The sequence below is a fragment of the Panthera tigris genome, chromosome A3 (genome assembly GCF_018350195.1).
Source record: "Panthera tigris isolate Pti1 chromosome A3, P.tigris_Pti1_mat1.1, whole genome shotgun sequence".
Taxonomy (NCBI): Eukaryota; Metazoa; Chordata; class Mammalia; order Carnivora; family Felidae; genus Panthera; species Panthera tigris.
In genome coordinates, this window is record NC_056662.1 from 37,458,780 (window position 1) to 37,478,474 (window position 19,695).

The 19,695-nt window shown below is 40.3% G+C and overlaps 1 long non-coding RNA gene across 1 annotated transcript in view; it reads left to right on the forward strand.

Moving 5' to 3' along the window:
* Nucleotides 1-13,289: 13,289 nt before the first annotated feature.
* Nucleotides 13,290-19,695, forward strand: part of LOC122237260 — a 41,156-nt gene continuing 34,750 nt past the window's right edge. Inside the window, exon 1 of the long non-coding RNA XR_006215592.1 lies at nucleotides 13,290-13,358. This is a non-coding gene — a long non-coding RNA (uncharacterized LOC122237260). The remainder of the gene's footprint in view (nucleotides 13,359-19,695) is intronic.

Here is a 19,695-nt window from a genome sequence, read left to right on the forward strand (position 1 = left end):
TAGTCAAGATATGGAAACAACCTAAATGTCCATTGATGGATGAATGGATAAAGAAAATGTGATATATCCATACAATGGAATATTATTCAGCCTTTTAAGAAAAGGAAGTCCTACCATATGTAACAACATGGATGAACATTAAGGACCTTATGTTAAGTGAAATAAGCAGGCCACAGAAGGAAAAATACTGCATGATTTCACTTGTTTACAGAATCTAGAATAGTGAAACTCATAGAAACAGAATAGAATGGTGGTTTTCAGATGCTGCAGCAGGGAATGAAGAGTTGCTGTCCAGTGGGTGAAAATGAATAAGTTCTTGAGGTCTGCTATACAACATAATGCCTAGAATTCACAATACCATATTGTTCACTTAAAATTTTGTTAACAGGATAGAGCTCATGTTAAGTGTTCTTACCACAATTTAAAAAAGAAAGAATTAGCTGGGAGGCCTGCTTGATATTGAATGTCTCATCCTCAGGTCAATGGCCTTTACATTCGTGCTGATTAGACATAGGGCTGTTATCTGGGCCTGGGATGGAGCAAGCTCTAGCACAGGGACAAAAGGCCCCAGCTAAACAGATCTGAAAAGTGTAGGAGCCAGTTTTCTTTGACTCAACTGGCTCCAGGAAAACTCATATTGTAGGGCCATGTTTAAGAATGCAGGCAAGTGGGGGACCTGTGTGGCTCAGGCGGTTGAGCGTCTGACTTTTGATTTTGGCTCAAGTCATGATCTCATGGTTGTGGGATTGAGGTTTTTTTTTTTTTTAAGTTTATTTATTTATTTTGAGAGAGAGAGAGAGAGAGAGAGAGAGACTGAGCCGGGGGAGGGACAGAGAGAAGGAAAAGGGCAGAGGGAGGGAGAGGGGCAGAGAGAGGGGGACAGAGGATCTGAAGCAGGCTCTGTGCTGACAGTAGAGAGCCTGATGTGGGACTTCAACTCAGCAGCCATGATATCATGACCTGAACCGAAATCAAGAGTGGGATGCTTAACTGACTAAACAATCCAGGCTTAAATAAAAATAAATTAAATCTTAAAAAAAAAAAGAGTGCAGGCAGGAAAGGAGATTTAATGTTGCTGTTCATGCTTTAAGTGGGGTGTATGTGAGAATATGTGTTTGTGTCTGTGTTTAAGAGAGAATTTCAGGTAGAGGGAGTATACAGAATGAGAAATTAGAGAAACACAGAGATATGGAGAGAGTGTGAGATAGAGAGATACAGAGGTATACAGACAGAAAGAGAACAAGAAAATTGAAGGTATAGAAAGAGTCAAGGATAGGCCTAGTGGAATTTCTTCCTCCCCTCCTCCCCCAATTAATCATATGGTTGGAATGATTGAGAATGGGGTCGTTTTTATTTTAATTGAAACTCTAGGGGTATACTTCTTTTAGATCTTAGGAAGATTAGAGAAATTGAGATTTAAAAAAGAAGAAAATTCCCCTCAAAACAGAGAAAAAGTACTCTTTACAAAAGAGAGTCCTGTCACTTATGATGACAAAATTAAGTTTGGAAACACAGAAAGTGCATCAAGATGGACCCTAGTCCTCCAGGATGTAAGCTGGGTCCAGGTGTTGTTGGACTTCACTGGCAAGCCATTGTGCTGGATATTTTGGTTCTGAGCATTCTGCCAAGATTCCCCCATATATCTATATCCATGTAGATCCCTGACACGATGATGACTGAAAAAATATTTATGAATCAAAACATTAATAAGCAGATGCCCTTTTCATTGCTCTTACTCATATCCAGGTGAACTCCAGGCCAGTTTTCTTCCTGGCACCTCTGCCCCACCTATCATGTAAACAGAAGTAATTATAAATTATACCGCAGGCTAGTCAACAGGAAATCTTCCAAGCCTGGGCTTTAATTCATTTTGGGTGATAGTTCATCTGACACACAGCCCCACCAGACAGGAATAACTTACTTTAATTGGCCATCATTCGTGAACTGGAGCGTGGTCTACTTTAGAAATGACACTGCCACTTTATTGTAACTGTATTTCTCTGACTCATGGTTATCTAACTGAAGGGAGTAGATCAATTTTTCATAAATCATAAAAGTATGTAGAAAAATAAAGTCGATTTCTTTCCCCAGCCCTTTCTAGCTGTCTACACAATGACAAAAAATAAAAAAAAACACCACATCCAGTGACCATACAGCTATTCTTGGAATTCTCCCCAAAGAAGATGGGCTTAGGTAGCAAAAGACAATGGTCACAACCCGAGGTTGGGAAAGGGAACAAGATAGGCCATTCTCTAAGGGTCTTTGGCATTTTGTTAACTAGGTTGATGTAATCAAGACTCTTATAGCCCTAATGATAGCAATTGCTTCAATCAATAGAGTCTTTGTTCTTTATTAGAGAGTTGTTCCTAGAGACTGAGATGGTTATATATGTAATCGCATTAGGACTCCCCTACCTTTCAAATGCCAGGGAGGTAGCAAAAATATACCCAAGAGTGTGGATGAAAGGGTGACTTGGGGCAATGAATCCCTGCAACTCATCAGAGGCCTCTGTGGCCACATTGCTTGTGGATGGAAGACCTTGCCATGAACCTCAGTGTCATTTTCTTTCTCTCCTTTTAACCAAGGCCTTTTTTTTGAAGAGGTTGGAAAGGCATGAAAGGAAGCCATACTCATTCCATCTTCATAAAGACAAGATCTCAATGAACAGGTTAATCCAATAGAGGCAATGATATCATGTTAATTCAACCCATGGTCACTCTGAGTGCCTGCATGATGGGTGAGGGCTGGGCTTTGGTGGCTCCTTTGCTGTCCTTTTCCTGGGGTCTCTCTACAAATAATTCTGTGGCACTGGTTTAGAAATCCACACCCTTTCCCCATGGAAGACAGCCAGTTTTGGTTCCACTAAAGTATTTTGGTCATATGCTTCTAGATTACAGGAGAAGTCCCGTGGGTAGTTAAGAAGGATTTTCTTTTCAACTGCAGAGTATGGATTTCAAGAAAAAAGAGGAACACAATGTAAAAAAGATGTAGGTGCACGTGTGGATGTGGATATGTGTACAAATAGTTTCTATTCTATCCAGAATCTAAATTATAAATATTTAAAAGATAAAATTTTAAACAATGCCCAAGAGCCATTAAGTATCTATTCATACACATGGTTTGGAAAAATGCATGTTCATGCATAAAGTGTATTTGGAGGCATTGAATCTCTTTTTGGAAGCATTCATGCTTCCATTTCCTTTCCTGTAGCTTTTCAGAGTGAGTGAACATCCCTGCTGTCTTCCTAGTAAACTCAAGGTTCTTACTACATCAACTCCCATACATTAAGAAATAAATGAAAGCCACCATGTAAGTTTAGGTTTGGTGGCAAAGTTTGTTGTACATTGGGGCACATTTTCACATGTTTGCATAAAGCAAACTCATGTGTGTGTATGTACATGTACTTTCTTACACATGTATGTATTTTGGGTTTTTTTAAAAGTATAATTAAGTCGGGGCGCCTGGGTGGCTCAGTTAGTTAAGCGGCCGACTTCGGCTCAGGTCATGATCTCGCGGTCCGTGAGTTCGAGCCCCGCGTCGGGCTCTGTGCTGACAGCTCAGAGCCTGGAGCCTGTTTCAGATTCTGTGTCTCCCTCTGTCTGACCCTTCCCTGTTCATGCTCTGTCTCTCTCTGTCTCAAAAATAAATAAACGTTAAAATAAATAAATAAATAAATAAATAAAGTATAATTAAGTCATAGTGTAACTGTCATCTGTAAAATATTCAGGAATAACCATCTTTATGTGAAACTGGTATATTTGGAAGACTTTAGATGGCAAAATTTTCTGACAAATCACTGATTTGGAAATATTTTTACTTGATCCATTCCTGCAATATATTTCAGTATAAAGTACATTTATTTTTCCCATTTTATTCCTAATAAATGGTGCAATTTAGTAATGGATAATTGACTCATTGAAGCATAGAGGGGTAAGGGGATTTTTAATTCTAGTTTTGTAAAGAGTAGTTTTGGCTGTTTGCCATAGTGTCCCAGTTCTAGAACTTGCTAATTTAGTATTCCAGAATGATTTGTTTGGTTGCCTTCCCTGTTAACACACCTCTGGCCGCATCTGTAAATAAAATGAGTTTGAGTCAATTTTGCTGTGTCTATCTTTCAGTGTTTCAATTTAATTTTCAAAGGCTTCTCTGTGAGCATACCTTTAAAAAATGGGTTGCCGATAGACAGACATAATAGAAAGACAGAATTACCCAGTTAAGAATGCCAGGAGACATCTCTGAGCAGTTATGGAGATGGAGATGTCTGGAAAGTTTATTGCCCTTAATTTGCTCAGCATTTCCTCCCCTGCCCTCCCCTCCCCCATCTGTAGGTGTTAGATCTTTAAGGGAGCCTGACATTTAGCTTTGAAATGAACACACTTTTTTTTGGTTCCACTTAACAACCAGGGTAAGTTTTGATAGGTAATTTAGCAAATGTCAAACTTTTCTAATAATGTAGATTTGATTTATACAGCCAAGCTTGTTATTCTCACTACCCAGAAGCCTTAGAACTTTGGTGGCTTTCAAACCAAGGCACCCCTGTCTCCACTCACCTTCAAATGCCATAGCCTCCTGGGAAGACCTGTGCCTCCCTCACTGTCCTCAGCATTCTGGCTGGTCTCTTTTTCACCTATTCTGAATTCACTCTAGCTCCACCAATCAGCGTGCTAATGGGCACAAATATCAACTGTTTCTTCTTCTTTCTGATTCCTCCTTATCACATAAACAAAAGTAACTTCTCTTGATAATAATACATTTTCTTGTCTTTTAACGAAGAGAGCAAATTGGACAATTTTGGCTTACCACCAGGCAGTCAAGATGTATTTGTCCAATGCCCACTGCATACACAGGCCTCATTACACAAAATTCTTATTTGTTTACCCTATATCGATTTCTTTCTCACCCCCCACCCCCACCCAATCCCCCGATAATCCTTCTTTTTTCTTGGTGTATGTCATTTGGTTGGCATCAGTGTGTTCCCAGTATGAAACAGGCTTGGCTCCCATTTCCCTGTCACATGATCTATCCCTGCCAATTGGAGCCTAGCATACCCACCCCTACCCCACCTCCGTGATTGGTTAAAGATAGGCATGTGACCTGATGAGCACCAATCAGTGCTGAGAAAGACCAAGAATAAGGACGTCTTTTCCCACTGGGATGGGTGAAAAGTAAATTGTAGGCATAGAACTGTGAGTGTCAGTCTATGGGGATAGTCTGCGTGAGAATTAAGATATCTCAGGGAAAATCAGTCATGAAATAGAGAAAGAAGCACATTTGGTTTCCTGTGTCACCACATCTAAAGGCAGAATCTACCATTGGCCTTTTCTTAATTTTTCCTAAGCTGATATGAGTTTTCTGTCATTTGCAACAGAATGAGACATAGTCCTCTTTCCCTATAGCTAGCATGAGGAGACAATAATACCAGGTCGTGTTTGGTATATGGAATGATAGAGATACATGTAGGATAGGAGATATCAGATGAGTAAGGACCATGTGTGAAGGCTTCACATTTTGGAGGACATAAAGTTTCAGCTAGGCCTTGAAAGATGAAGGGGATTTGGAGACCTAAGGAAGATCCTTGTATGAGTGTTTGTTCTTCCTTCTACTCTGCCTCCATGACATATCTTGGGTCTCTGTTGGGTGTCTCCTCTCTCCATTGGTTCTTTAATAATCCTTTTTCTCAGGATTCTCTTCTTGGATGACTGCCCATCATATTCTCTAGCTCTAGGTTCAATCAACAGCATAGTTTTTGATTACCATTTCTGTGTGCAAATGATTCCCAAATCCATTTTTCCTACCAAGACATTAGTTTTAAATTCTAGCCCACATTTACAACTGGGAACAATTACCACCTTTAAATCTCAAAGGCCTATCACAATATACTAAACATAAGCTCCTTACCTTCCACACTCCTACCTCTTTCTTTTCTTCCAGGTTTTAGCCCCAGTGTTGTCTAATGACACTATGACACTGCATTATCCCCCCTAGGTCATCCCAGATTTCTCCCTCTTTGAACTTGAAATCATCAGATTTGATTTATTCTACTCCCTCAATATCTTGGAAACATGTATTCTCCTCTCCACTCCCCTGCCTTTAGTCAAATATCTCTGCAGATTTTTTTTCAAGAGTCTCTCCTTGGTTGAACTTACAACATATGCTTTTCAAGTGTCAGTAAAGTGTTTTGTTTTGTTTTTCAAATATGCTTTTATCATGTCACACCCATATCTTGGATTTCTTTGGTCTAATAAGATTACACCCAAATTCTTTAGCATGGTGTATAACACTCCTCATGATCTGGTCCCTGAATTCCTTTTCTTACATAATTTTTAACAAATCACCAGTGTATTCCTAGCCATATTAAGCAAATTGTAGTTTCCCAAACTCATTGTGTTCTGTGCACAACCACTGAATTGGCAAATGATATTTGTTGGCTTTGATGGGCAGAGATAACAAGCACTGGTGCTGTTTGGGGGAAATCAAGGATACAGAAAGAAGTCAAACACAGTCAGCACTCAAGGCAGAGGGACTAGCCACCTTCTTCAAGGTGGATGGAAGTGCAATCTTATTGGCTACAAAAGCCTCACCAAAGAGATGCATAGCAGAGGATAATAATGTATGAATAAATGATCTTCATGGTAGACCTTTGTGGGGCCTAACTTGCAGACCCAGTCTTACTGAAAACTGGGTAAGTTCTTCCTTTAAGTTTAGGTAGAAATATGTCAGGAATCACATCACTTGGGCTAGGTGCTTCATTTAAGTCTTAGGTTAAACAATGTAAATTCCAGAACAATCAGGCATGAACACAAATCTCTTGTATCACTCTTGTGATTAGGATAATGCTACCCAGCCCAAAATCACTCCTAGTCTTGTGTTGGTTACCTAGTCTTCTCTGGGGTCATGCTAACCAGATTCTTAGACCACTGTAAGGACCATGCCACAAGGTACAATGATTCCCACCTTTGAGCCTTTTCATATTCCCTATACCTAATTTACCTTTCCTTGCCTTCTCTGTCTGGTGAACTGCTTATTCACCTCTCAAAACTTACTATGGATGTCATGAACTTTGTAAAAATGTCTCTGCCTTTTCATTGTTGTTAAGAAAAACAGCTCTTTATTCTGGTTGCACTTTATTCACCCCCTCTTCCAGAGCTCAGTGTGTTGTGACTATCTTTCCTTTGACTATGTTCTATTTATTCCAGCATCCAGTACATGGATAATGTCTGGCACATAGCAGGTGCTCACAAATGACTTTTGAATAAATGATTGAATGAGATGAGGGATGGAATGAGCAAAGGTAACAACACTGGTGAGTCAAATATACACAACTTGCTGTGAGATCTTGTTGAGGATGTAGTGGAAAATACATTGCAGAAATTGATTGTCAAGGTCAATCAATTTGTTTTAATAGTGAAACTCTGCTTTAAATTCACAATACTGTGAATTTGATGAAGTAAAATGTGAAATATGTAAACAATGAATTACAGGTTCCCATTAGCATGATGTAGAAATAGATTAATTGATAAAAACTGTTCAATTTAAACATCAATTTAATGTATTGATGTAGGACAATGACACATGAGGTTGACTCTGGGAATAAATTAGATATACCAGTCAGTGCAGGTTAGCTGCTATAACAAATTTAACAAGTACTCCTCAAATCCAGTGTCTTGACTGAATGGAAGTTTAATTGTCATTCATGTGCAAAATGCAATGAGGATATTTTTGGTTGAGTAGCTGTGCTCCAGGCAGTGAATCAGGGACCAAGTTTTTCTATCTTGTGACTGTACTAGGTTATGACAAGATTATGGACCAGAATTCAGTTTTGTGGTCCTGCCGAGGCTCAGGGGGGCTAAGAAGTGTGACCTTCCTGTATGTCTAGGAGGAAAATGAAGTGGCTTCATAACCACAGAACACTGTCCCTTCCGCACCAGAAAATTTAAAAAAAGAAGAGTACACCTTTAAAGCAAACTGTACTTCAATGGAAATAATATTTACAGTTTTATTTTGTCTATCATAAGATGTCTACCTTAAAAAGACCTGTAAAAAATTACAAAAGGCATGGGACATTATTTTTCAACTCTGAAAATGGTTGCTTTGTACTCATTTAAGTAGACAGGATAATTTAACAGCAGTGATTCTATCAGCATCATCATCACCATCATCATCATCATCATTATCACATCTTTATTGAAAGCCTAATATGATATATAGGTCAGTGCACTAGGTAATGGAGTTTCAAGGAGGCATAAAGGCCTTGAGAATTTTATAATCAAGTTGGGAAGTCAGAGTAGCTACATTTATAAGGTAAATCATAATGCAAGACTTCATGTGCTTAGTGCTAAATGAGTGGCAGTGATATTACGGAGAAACAGGTCTCCTCGAGATAGGTGTAATGGACTCTAAGAAATATGGGTATTGACTGTATCAGAGAATCACATACTGTAAAAACCATAGACTATAAAAACCTTTAGGAGTGTAGGCCACTTCCTTCATCTTGCAAGTGAGTGTACCAACTTGTTTCTAAAGATTTCTTCCAACTCCCAATCTTATACAATCCCACTCTTATTTCTTAAGGTTGGGCTGACGTCATGACTTGCTTTTTACCCAGAGAATGTGACAGAAATGGCATTGTGCCAGTTGCAGGCCTAAGCCTTAACAAGACCTGGCAGCTTCTGCTTTGGTCTCTTAAATGCATACTCTGGGGGAAGTGAGCCACTATGTGAGAGGTCCAACACTCTGAGGCAACCATACTATAAGGAAGCTCAAGCTAGCCATGTGGAGAGGCAATATGGAGAGAGAGATGCCCAGCTAGCCATGAGCCATTCCAGTTCAGATGCCAGGCATGTGAATACGATAGTCATCTTAGACTTCCAGTTGAGCCAATCATTCAGGTGACTCCTGCCTGGTTACTACCTGGTTCAAGCACACAAGAGACCCCAAGTGAAAATTTGCCAGCTGGGTCCACTCAACTCATTAAACAGTTGTTGCTTTCACACAGCAGTAGATAATCAGAACAATGAAGAAACTGAGGTCACAGAAGCTAAATGAACACCCCCCCAAGGGCAAACACAATTCATGACAGAGCCACATTCTTAGATTGACTGGTAATCCAGTGTATTTGAGACTTGGGACTTCTTGAACTTTAGTGAACATCAGAATCACCTGGGGAAGTTGCTAAGCCTCAGATTCCTGGGCTCACTCCTTGGATACTGTGATTCATTGGGTCTGAGGATTTGCATTTCTAATGAGCTCCCAGTGTGACAATGTCCACACTTTGAGTAGCCGGCCTTAGACCAGGCCAGAGGTGACCAGCTCAGGTTAGGCAAACAGCATCTGTTGATTTACCATTGTGCTTCCTCACAATTACCTGCTTGCTGTGTTTCCAGGTAAGTAATTGAAAAGTGCAAAGTGACAGGCCTTGTTCAGGAAGTGCCCAGTTGCAGCTGAGCCCTATTTTAGCTTTTTCAGCTGTAGGCTGAAGAAATCCATATGGTCTGTGAGAATAGACCCACTTATCTGAGTTCTGCTTTCCCTAGGTATGACAGCCCAAGTTTCATAACCTTGTTACCAGAAGCAATTAGGGGCATCATCCAGATTTTCAGATCCATTTCCCATGGAGACACACGTTAGGAATCTCCCACAGTGAATTTAATTAGCAGAAAATGTGGCTCAGCCAGCGACCTGCAGTGCAGATAACAGTCATGGCTGCCCAGCGATAGCAGCTCCTTTTTCTTAAAAAATGACAAGTTTCCCAAAAGGTGGTGATGAGTCTCAGCCAGACATCAGGTGGGACTCTGTGCAGCCTGATTTCATGTAATCAAGCAACTCACACATCTTGCTTCTATTCAATTTAAAGGACTCACCGAGGCAGAGATGCTAGTGAGAAAAGATAATGGCTTGCAAATGACAACGTTAGGCATTTCCTTCGTGTACCTGGGCCTATGCTGGCCACTGGTATATCTCTGCAGATGTTTTGGATGTGATACTGTAATCATATTTACTTCTGGAATCGTTATTGAAGAAAATCTAATGAGTATTTATATCCTACATTAATGGTGGGTTTGCTATGAATTTGCTTTAGATATCTCTGCATAAAAAGCCATAGGATTATAGTCTTTCATTGTGTGCTGGTGTTTAAACATGACCTTGTTACGCATTAATGAAAGTCATGGGCAAACATTTGTCAAGCATCAGTGGGTGAATAGACCCCTCCTATGCAGAATATTTATGCTATTACAACACCTATTAGATACGATGTGAGAAATTGATTGAATATGCTCCTTGTAATATAATCCTACATGAGGATTAATGAATATATTATGTACCAGATGGTATAATTTGGCATTGACTAGTTATTGGTAAACTGAGAATTTTTAATATCCCTAGTGTTTCTAGTTTGGACTAATTGATTGATGGTCAAAATTTAGCCAGCGCTTTTGCATTAATGGGGTTTTGTAGCTTAGAGTGGGTGGTCACAGTTGTGTGTAACTCTGACTTTTAAGGGGAGGATTTATTTACAGAAAGGGAGCTGTTGGGTCATCTAGTAAGTGACTTATTTTCGTTGTGATACCAATTCACACGTCAATGAGCCGCAACAGCTGAAGAAGTTCTCCCATTTTTCTTCAGCATTTCCAAGATAGAACAGTATTATTTAAAAAAAAAAAAATCTCAGTCAATCCTAGTCACCCTTAATTTGTTTTTATTTGGTCACTCCTGAAATGGACATATTTTTGTCTTATGTTTATTGGATATTTGCTTCTTTCTCTCTCTTTCTGATCTATTCATCAACACGAACCTTTTTTCCATTGGTATTTTTGCCATTTTTTGTTATTCATTGGAAAGATTTCATTTACAAAGGTTTGTTGAGCCTTGAACAATGTTGGTCCTTGAATGATGTCAGTAGCATGGGTATTGAGGGCACTGAGGAGCGTACATGAGCTGTGTGGCCAGGTTAAGTTGGTTATATAATGGTGCTCAGAAGCAAAGGTGGGTTTCTGTGAACCACACCTAAGTGCTTGCATACAGAGTAAATGAAGAATATTTGTAAAACTGGAACTAGCAGGCAGCTCTCGAAAGAAGTTGAAGTTTTGGGTAATGTATTGCTGTAATTTACATTCACTTTACAGTCTGTGCACATGAGAATTATTTGGAAGAGGTTTAATTTTACTAGCTGCTGAAAGCAGTAAGGTCGCTAGCAACAGAGCAGAAAGACCTGGGCTGTTTGTTAATGCACTTGGGCCATACTGTAACCACACAAGGCAGGGCTAACGGGGGTGGAGTCAATAAACATGAAGTTCTCTGACTTTGAGGGTTATTTGTTTACTGAGCCAATATGTTTTTGCTAGTTAACATTTTCTGTAGCGTTCTGATTTTGCCTATGCTGGAAGGGCTTGTAAATACAGTTTGAAGGTGTGTGGAAGGAAAAAGTATTGCCAACCTCATCTTGGTGGTTAAAACTCACTAGGTCCACTTCTTTCCCCATGAAACCCAAACATGCTGAGCTTGCATGTCTTTTGAAATATGACAGAATTGAACTTGAAACCTGGACTTTCTCATCTTCAGTAGCCCCCCAGAAAACTCTTAAAATGGCCAGAAAAATCTAATTTAGTTTTATCATGACCCATCCCAATTTTGTCACATTTATTGCTTGGAGTGATATGAATGTTTGGGCATTTTAATCAGTGAAAAAAACTCTCTTTGGTTGAAGATTTAGTTTGTTACTACTGGGAAATTTGATTTATCTGTTTTAAGCAACCATCTGGAATAAGTTTATTTGTATTGCGTGTCATGAATATATTTATGCTGCAAGATCAAAATCCTTAAATTGCATCCTTTTGAAATTTTATATATTATATAATGACAATTGCCAACACCACAATGAAGTGATTACATGGCTTTCAAAAATGGAAACATTGTGCAACAAAAAGATTACAATGTATAATGAACAAGTTCATTTACTCGAATATAAATGTGGTAAATAATGAAATGCATACACTATGAGCTGAGATGAATCTTCTGTCATTAGAAATACAATTACAGTGTATTGAAATTTCCAAGGTCTAACAAAAGTAAATAGATATATTGTCATCCAGCCAAAAATAGATCCAATTCATTTGTGAAAGTTTTCCTTAATTATGTCATAAATATATAAGTCAACTTATATAAGTCAACTAACTTATAGTTAATAAAAACTGCAAGATATTGATAATGTGTATGTGTATGCATGTATGCATATGTGTATTTTTTTCAATCAAAGAGAAGTGTTTATCTAGGTCTGTTTTGTGTATAATTTGACGTCTTCCCAGGTAGTTTTCAAGTGTTCTGCGATTGTCCCTTTACCCCATACTCTCTCATCTGTCTGAGAGCACCATTGCCTCTCCTTATACCTTAAATACTCCTGAGAAAAATCATTCCACAGGAAAAGATCTGAGGAACACAGTCATACAAAAGGATGAGCTAATGGAACACCTAATTTTCATGTATGTAACATGGTGGATCCCTCCTGACCTTGGAGTCATACCAACTTGGTTTGGAATACCAAAATTGCCACTTTCTACTTGACCATCATTAGTTACTTCACCTTTCTGAATTTTCTTTTATAAAGTAGAATATCCATTATACCCTTATAGGGTTTTGGTGAGGATTGCATGGTGAATTTCATATATGACTCTTGATAGAGTGCTACTCATGATGAGTTAATAATATTACTTCCTGGAGTGGCTAGGTGGCTCAGTCAGTTAAGCGCCTGACTTCGGCTCAGGTCATGATCTCATGGTTCATGGGTTCATGCCCTGCATTGGGCTCTGTGCTAACAGAGGCTCAGAGCCTGGAGCCTGCTTCGGATTCTGTGTCTCCCTCTCTCTCTGTCCCTTCCCCACTCATGCTTGCTCTCTCTCTCTCTCTCTCTCTCTCTCTCAAAAATAAATAAACATTAAACAATTTATAAATAATAATACTTCCTTTCCTCTGCTGTAATGTTTTTTTCTTTTGTTAATTGCAGTGTGGTCTTTTTGGCCAAGGCAATTAGCTTCTCATGTCCTCTTCTTTGTTGTATTAGGTAGGATGTTTCAGCTACAAATAACATAATACCTATCCCAAAGTAGCTTAAACAATGAAAATGTTTATTATATCACATAGCAGCAAGCATAGCAATAGGTAGTTCCTGGGGTGAGAGAGCAACTCAGTGGTGTCATCAAGGACCCCTCTCTCTGCTCCCTATCATTGCCATATTGAATTGGTCCTTTAACTCTCTCTCCTCAAGGTTGCACGATGGCTACTACTGTTCCAAGCATCGCATGTAGCCATGACAATATCCAGCTGAAGAAGAATGGTGTTTCTTCCTTGCATCTCTTTTTGCTGAGGTGAAAATGTTTTGCTATCTCTTATCCCTCCCCAAGAAGATTTCCCTTCAGGTCCCACTGGCCAAAACTGTGATATACTCTCATGTCTTAGTTTCAAGAATGGGTGGGGAAAGTAGTATTTTGGGGAGCTCTTTTTTGAGGACTAGGACCAGGAGAATTGGTAAGGCTCCCAGGAGCATTTCCCCATACCTAAATCATGTAAAGTACTTATTTTTGATGAGGTAGTATAGAGATTAAATAGGTATGTGGCAGATATGTATATATGTTTATCAATAATGGATCATTTTAAGGAAACCTAAGGGAATGTTTCTCAGAGACTGAAGTTATGTGTATCCAATATGTGACTCATGGGGCAGAAATTGATTTGAACAGCAGAGAATGCCCTCCAAATTGTACTTCTGTTGCACCAGATAAGTGGAAATCACCTTGATCAAGACCTTTGTGGGAGAGTTTTGAGGGTTATAGAATACCCTGATACTTCATTCTGCCTCAGTTATGAGTAAGAAACAACAATCTGGAGGACCAGAGTGGTGGACCAGTGATGGATAAGGAGCTATGGAGAAGATGATGAGTGGCAATGCTTCTGTTCCACTCAGAGACCCAACAGTGAGATTTTCAGGGTTGGGGAAAGCACCAGCCACTTCCAGAAGGTCCAGCCCCAAATATTTATATTCTGTTCATTTATTATACAAATAATTCATCGAGTATCTTTTTAAGTAGGCATTGGGCTCGGTGCTGGGGGTTAAATGGGAAATAAGACAGTCCTTGTCTTTGGGGAGCTCCTGGACAAAATGACAAAGGCAGCTATGCATGCAGACAACTTTACTTGGTTCCGTTTATTGGGTTATTTCAGTCATATATTCTAGGTGTGCTAATGGTGAGCATGGGGCTTGTGTGGAAGAGGGGTTATCAGGAAGTGTCCACATTGATAGGTGTCAGGGTTTCAGTTAATGAAGGAGGAAGAGGGCATAAGCCCATACTGAGTCATGAAATAGTAATAAATTCCACCATCGACACTGTATTCCATGTGTTATATATATCCTTACAGTCTTTACAAGAGCCAGGCGAGGAGGATCATGTTTCACATCCTTTCCTACATTTTATAGTTGAGTTCTCTGAGGCGTGGGAAGGTGAAGTGCCCTGTCCAAAGTTGCACAGTAAGTGGCAGAGTTGGCATGTCAGGCTTGGGGTGGGGGGAAGTGTATATTCTTTTTGGCCAATTATACTGCCTTCCTATTGCCCCCAGAAACACCCAGCTCTGAGAATCAGGGGTCAAGAAGGTGACATGGGAGACACATTGTCAGGTTGCATAGAGAAGTGCTATATCTCACTGCTTGGTATTTCTTACAACGTAAGCTTTCTGCAGAGTGATATTGCAAGCTGGTAGCCCTCACATTCCTCATTGGGGAGGGCACCCCAAGAGCTCCACTTGAAAGGAAGGGTTGGAGAAAGAATATAGACCCTGAAAATCTTACATGAAGAGTCCAGAGAAACCCCCTTTAGCCTAGCATTTTGTCTAGCATTTATATTTGATCATGGTATGAATCAATTCAGAATCCTGTGTATTGTGATACTCTTTGTATTAGAACACTGGCTTGTCTCACTGATATTCCACTGCATACCTCTATTTTTTTTTTTTTTTTCATTTTTGTATCACTCAGTTTCTGTATTTAGCAAATAAGTTTTTTGATTCAGGCCTTTATTTTATTTATTTTAGATTTTTTAAATGTGTATTTAATTTTGAGAGAGAGAGAGCAGAGAGAGACAGAGGGTGAGCAGGGGAGGGGCAAAGAGAGAGGGAGACACAGAATCTGAAGCAGGCTCCAAGCTCTGGGCTGTCAGCACAGAGCCTGATATGGGGCTTGAACTCATGAACTGCAAGATCATGACCCAAGCTGAAGTCCGTCGCTTAACTGACTGAGCCACCCAGGCGCCTCTCGATTCAGTAAATTCCTGATGCCACAACTTGCTGATTTTGGAATTGCTAATTTGGAATCCTGTCTATGTTAAACTCTCAAAGCCTCAATTTTTATTATTGGTTAAAGGGTTCTACAGATAGCATGTTCTCAGGGTTATTCATGGAGTCTAATGAGCTAACATTTGTAATGTGTTTGGCACAGCCATCTACCTTTCTTCCTTCTTTATACCTTTAAGCCACTTGCAAATTTTCAGCCAGGGAAGCTTGACATTTCTGAGTCTGTTGGTTTGGCCAGGGCATTAGGCTGCAACCCAAGCTACATATTAGAATTATCTGGGGAAATTTAAAAAATACTAGTGCCCAGGACTCACTGTGGACTAGTTAAATAAGAATTTTTGGGCCACATTAGTGCTTTTTTTTTTTAAATGTGCGTAAAGTTTTTATTTTTTTAAAGTTTTTTTATATTAAATATAATTTATTGTCAAATTGGTTTCCACACAACACCCAGTGCTCATCCCAACAGGTGCCCTCCTCAATGCCCATCACCCACCATTAGTGCTTTTATAATTTCTTTTTTAACCTTTATTTATTGTTGAGAGACAGAGACAGGCAGAGCATAAGCAGGGGAGGGACAGAGAGAGAGGGAGGCACAGAATCCGAAGCAGGCTCCAGGCTCTGAGCTGTCAGCACAGAGCCCAACGTGGGGCTTAAACCCACAAAGTGTGAGATCCTGACCTCAGCCGAAGTTGGACACTCAACCGACTAAGCCACCCAGGTGCCTCTCATTAGTGCTTTTATAATACTTTCCCAGGTGCCTCTAACATGCAGTCTGGACTGATACCAACCAAACTATAGATAATGCTTCTCGAACTTTAATGAACATACAGATCTCCTGGGTTCTAGATTTTGATTCAGGAGGTCTGGGGTGAAGCCTGAGATTGCATTTCTAACAAGTTTCCAGGTGATGCTGATGCTGCTGGCCCATGGACTGCACTTTGAGTAGCAGGAGGAGCTAGGTAACAAGATTACCCTGCAGACAGGAATCCTGTTTGCAGTCAAACAGGGGCCGCTAATGTCCCAAGCTCATGGGCCACCTCTTTTCTGGAATAAACATTTAGGCAAGTGGACTGCATTCAAATGGCCCATGTATTTTGCCTCCTCTGTTTCTTCATATCACAGAGCCATAGCAGTGAGAAGCCTCAGAGAGAGAATTTAGAATTGCAAGCATGGAAGATCCTCGAGACTGTTGGATGAACTGAGATTCTTGCTGGAGGACTAATGTGAACCTCCTGAGGTGCTGCTGTAGGCTCAGGAAGCAGAGGATGTTGAGGCTTATATCTGGAGGATACCTTCAACCTTTAGTGGGGCTCAATACAGAGGGACCACTTAGGTTTCTAAAGACAATGCATCTCTTACTTAACATGCATGGATTAGGAGTGGGGGTGGGTGGTTGTTCAGATTCCTACTCCTCACTTTTCTGATCAATGGATTTGAGTGGGGTCCTGAAAATTTGCATCCTAACCTGCCCCCAGGTGATGCTGCTGGTTTTGACCACACTTTCGGAAGAACTTTTTTAAAAGCCAGCAAGGGAACATTTGACTGGGAACGTCTCCATAGATTGCATAGATTCCTTCACAACAAAAATTCTTATAGATCATTTCTCTGGGCCAGAAACAATCTTCTGGGAAAAAGTTCAAGGATGGAACAGTCATAGGGAGGAGGGCATCATTTCTTCCCCATTCAGCCCCTAGAGATGAAATGAAGAGCCAGAATTCAGGGTGATGCTACAGGTATTGGGGTGCAGGTGTGAGTCCAGAGAAGGGCTTTCTGAACATCTTCTGCCATGTGAAGGATGGAGGGTTTCTAAGCTGCAAGGCTATTCCCTGTTCATATCAGTACTGCCTCATACCCCCTTGCTGGAGGGCTGATTAGACTACCCTGATGGCACAGTTACCAACACTGAGCATTCTTGCCTCGAAAGGGGATGCCTTTACTAGAAAGTAGAGATATGAAAAAACAGCAATTTCTAAGGAGGAAATCTTGGAGGCTCTTGAAGCTGTTGTGATCTGTGATGTGGACACATAGGACAGATATGCAGGAGCACTAATCCTGATTTTATCCTGAGCTAGGTTCAGAGGATACACATCTAGAATGAGAGGAAGGGATCTAGTACATGCTATTTTAGTCATCACTGCCTTTTCTAGGGGACTGCCTCCACCTCCATGTCACATCAACTCTGGCTACTGGATGTGCTCTGCTATCCACTGCTCCTGTCTGTGGTCCTGGGCCATGGCTTCCAGTTGGAATGTCTACCTTCTTTGCTGGTTGGGGTTCCAGTTCATTCTCTCAGAGCTTTCTGGATCTCCCTGTGCTGTGGGTAGGGAGAGTGGAGGTAGGTCCACTCTCATGGTCTTTTTGCCTAAACAGGGCCTGCCTGCCACCCACGAGGCTGCCCTACAAACTGTGGGGTCTCCTGGGAGATTCTCCTCCCAGAGTTCCAAAAGGGAACCCAGGCACCTCTCTTCTGCTGACAGATTCCCTCTGGGTCCTCCCAACTAGCTCCAGCCCAGGAAGGCTTATTTCAGCTTTTGTGGTTCAGGAAATGCCCTAAGTCACACCCTGTCCTGAATCCTCCCTCCTTTTTGGCTTTTGGTTAGCAAAACAAACAAAAGTAAAAATACTCCTTTTTCTCCTTTGAACCCTCCAGATTTGTTTTTTCTTTTCTTTTTCTTTTTCTTTTTCTTTTTTTTTTTTAAGTTTATTTATTTTTGAGAGACAGAGAGAGACCGAGCATGAGCAGGGGCCGGGCAGAGAGAGACGGAGACACATAATCTGAAGCAGGCTGCAGGCTCTGAACAAGCTGCCAGCACAGAGCCTGATGTAGGGCTCGAACCCACAAAACGTAAGATCATGACCTGAGCCGAAGTCGGATGCTCAACCAACTGAGCCAACCAGGTGCCCCCCCTTTTTTTTTCTTTTACATTTCTCCTTTTGCAATGGAAGCTTTGGATTGAACACTTACTCCTTTCTCTCCCTGAAATGGGCTTCCAGAGGCAAATTTGGAATTAAGATCCAGCTCTGAATGTTTTCTTCTCACCAAGCTCCACCCCCAAGCATCGGATGCCTCAGCTTGAGTGGGAGGGAGGTGGGTGGGAAGGGCAGTGAGAATCACCAGGAATGAAAACATATTGGGTAATATTTCAGACTGTCACACCACTGTGCTCTCAGGGGCTAAGAAGCTTCGAACTAGCCCCTACACAGGCCTCCTTTGCTCTCTTCCTCCAGTTATTCGCCTTTTTTCTCCCCTCTTTCTCCTCTTCTTCCTTACCTTCCTCTGTTTTCGGTTCCCTGAGGTATTACAGGTCAGACTGCAGGGGCAATGGGATTGAGCAAGATAAATAAAGTCAAAGATATTTCACCTTTTCTTGCCTGAATTCAAAGAAATTGCCTTCTCAGAGAATCCATATGCCTTTTATTCTCAATAGCATTAAAAAGTTTCTCTTCTTTTCCTTTTAATTTTTTTTTTTTGTAAGCTACAGCAAAAGTAAAATGTAAGAGAGTTTGCATTTCCTGCAAAATATTTCTCTTATACATGGTTTGAATGTCAAGCTTGGGAGAATATTATTGTGACTTTAATGGAGTCTTTTTATGTTTAAAGCTACTGTGTGATAGTAAGGAAGGTGTACATACATTGAGAACCATTCTCTGGAACTCAGCATATAGGTATGTTTAAAAGATAATGATGCGACCAGAAAGGAAGCTCTATTTCAGTGAACTGGATGCCATTTCCAAATGCACGCAGGCCTGTCTGCATTGAAAATCCTTTTACCACCAGCCAGGGGAAAGTGCTGCAAATCTGAGAAGCAAACTGTAAAAATGAAAGCAGCACAGTAAGGCTCAGGACAGGGACCTCCTGAAGCCAACAGTGGTAGTGGGCTTATAAAGAAATGAGTTTTATTTTGAAGTAGATAGCATTTAGATTTCTTCTTGGTGACTGAGTTAGTGTGGACATAATAGTTTCCTAAAAATTAGCTTTGTGGAATGTTTTAATGTTGAGATTATTTATCTCGATCCATATTTTTATTTTTCCCATCCAGAAGGCTTTTTATTCAATTGGCTTCTTTTTTTCTAATTTAGTTCTTATTGTTTTAATTAGAAGCAAAACCTCTATGTTAACAGTTTCCTGTATGTACTTATCTGGTAATACTCTCTAAGTGTATAAAAGAAAACATAATGATCTGAGACTCAGGTGGTAAAGTTCTAGTCCTTGATTTGGATGCTGATTGCACAGGTTACCATCCAACCTGGAATTTTAATTTGTCATTTTTCTATTTGAATATCTTTTTTTTTTTCAATAAAGAGCTTATCTTGGAAATTCAGAAAAATAGAGGCACATCTACAAAATCCCTTTTATATAGT